Genomic DNA, 2,703 nt, shown 5'->3' on the forward strand with positions numbered 1-2,703 from the left:
ATGATAGAAGCTTGGAGCTTGGAGAAAGGTTGAAGCAAGGAGGAATGGCTAGGAGGAAGAGAGGACAAAAAGTTTGAGCAAAAGTTTGCCTCAAACCAAACTTTTGAGAGGACAAAAAGTTTGAGCAAAAGTTTGCCTCAAACTTTAGCTCAAACTTTTGGAATAAGTGAAAATGAACCAGGGAGCAAAAAGCTGGACCAAAAGTTTGCCTCAAACTTTTTGGCAAACTTTTGGCATCACAAATCAACACCCTGGAGAGCAAAAGTTTGCGGCAACGTTTGCCTCTAACTTTTTGGCAAACGTTGGCGCCACAAGGCATACAAGGGGTATACTTCCAACAAGAATAACTTGAGCTACAGAGCTCCAAATGAGGTGATTCAAAAAGCAATGAAAAGTAGGAATCAAGAGCTTTCCAGGCATATATGGCACTGCATGGTGGACACTAAAATTGAGGGAGAAAACGGCCCCAAAATGTGCATAAAGGAATATAGTGGCAGCCTGCAGTGAGGCCAACTGACCTCTGCACCTTCGATGGAGTATAACTCGAGCTGTAGAGCTCCAAATGATGTGCTTCCAAAGGCATTGGAAAGTAGACATTCAGAGCTTTCCAACAATGTATAATAGTATGGGGTGAACAATGCGTTTGAGCCTCCAAAATTGGCGTTTTCGACCAAGTTTGAGGCAAACTTTACCTCAAACGTTGGGCACCAAAGCCAGCGACCCTGTCCTCTTCAAAGGAGCATAACTTGAGTTGTAGATGTCCAATTGAGGTGATTCTAATTGGGTTAGAAAGTAGACATTCAGAGCTTTCCAACCATATATAATAGTCTATAGTCGGCATAAAATTGACAACGTTGACAAGAGGACAAAGTAGCGCCATGAGTGTGCAAGGGGAGGCCAACGTTGGAGCAAAAGTTAGACCCCAAACTTTTGCCCCAACGTTGGTATCAGCAAAAGAGGGTAGCTGATGTGAAAAGTTGGAGTAAAAGTTTGCCTCAAACTTTTACTCAAACTTTTACTCAAGCTTTTAAGATTCACAACCCGGTTCACATTGGTTCTCTCTCCAACTCCAAGAGCAATCAACCAAGGCCTCTATCAACCCAATTCCATCAAGATCAAGGGCCCAATTGACACCACTCAAAGGCACAAGAGATAGTTAGAATAGAAATTTCATTTTAATTGTAATTTATTTTGAATTTCATTTTCATTTTGTAAAAACGCCTATAAATAGGTATCTGTTTCATTTTATAGAGGAGGCGAGCTCCACTAGGGAGCATTAGGAATACAGAGCTCTCTCTCTTTAGTTTTCTTTTCTGTGTTTTTAAGTCTTGGGTGGAGAATTGAAGGTGGTCTGTTTCATTCTCCTTCTGAGATTTCTCTCTGTTTACTTGCTGCATAATTTGAAGGAATTGTGATTTGAATCAAAACTCTCTTTACTGCTTTCCTCTCTATTTTCTTCTGCAATTATTCTCTGTTGGATCAAGGAAGGAATTGAGATCTAGACTTGGTCTCTAGTCTCATCCAACCCCTGAGATCTTCAACCTCTCATTCAGATTTTACATTTGAGCCACTGTGATCTGAATTTACTTTTCATGCAATTTTAATTTCTTTGCAATTGTTCTAAGCTTTGATTTACTGTTTTCATTTAATTTTCCTGCACCCAGTCCCCTTTACTTTCATGCAATTTATATTTCTTGCAATTTAAGTTTCAACTATTTTACTTTCTTGCTCTTTAAGTTACTTGCAATTTTACTTTCTGCACTTTATAATTCCTGCAAGTTTACATTCTGTTGGCTTCAATTGTCATTCAAATCACTCAATATTAGCTTGACTAAACTAATCACACACTAAAGTTGCTTGATCCATCAATCCCTGTGGGATCGACCTCACTCCCGTGAGTTTTATTACTTGATGTGACCCGGTGCACTTGCCGGTTAGTTTTGGGTGTTTTGGAGAAATTCGTTTTTCCACAAAAAAATATCCCATCAAGTTTTTGGCGCCGTTGCCGGGGATTGATTTAGATCAACAATGATTAAGTGGGTGAGAAGTCTAGATTAAGCATTTTCTTTATTTTTGTTCTCTGTTCTAAGTTGAAACCAAGGTGTTTGAGTTTTTGCCTCACTAAGAAATTCTCATCTCTGATATGAGTAATTTCAATTTTCATTGATGTTTGCAAAACACAAATGGAGTTCAACTCATCATTTGGTCAAACAAAATTTTATGGGATATCACCCACCATCACCAATCTCTAATGGTGGTTGGGAATATCACCAAGAAACTTCAAATTCTGGGCACTCCAATTCGTGGAGCTATGCTTCAGAACCACAAGATGAGAAAGAAAATCATATGGGATATTTTCCTCCACCACAAAATGATGCAAGTCATGATTCTAATGGTGGCTGGGAAGGGAATTCTAGTGCTCCATATGATATTCATCCAAAGATATCATCACTTGACCATACTTCAACAGAAAGTCCCTTTCAAAACTCACCACCCACACAAACTTCCATGAACCACTCAAGGCTCTCAAAGCTTGAGTCCATGTTTAAAAAATATGAGGAGGAGACAACGAAAGTTTGGAAAGAACAAGAAAACTCCCTCAAACACATGAAAGTGCAGCTAGGCCAATTGGTGAGTGCAATGAAGAAGAAGGAAAAACAAGATGAAGAGGCTACTGAGTCAAGTGGATTTTTAGTAAAAAAA

This window comes from Arachis ipaensis, chromosome B08 (assembly GCF_000816755.2).
Source record: "Arachis ipaensis cultivar K30076 chromosome B08, Araip1.1, whole genome shotgun sequence".
Lineage (NCBI taxonomy): Eukaryota > Viridiplantae > Streptophyta > Magnoliopsida > Fabales > Fabaceae > Arachis > Arachis ipaensis.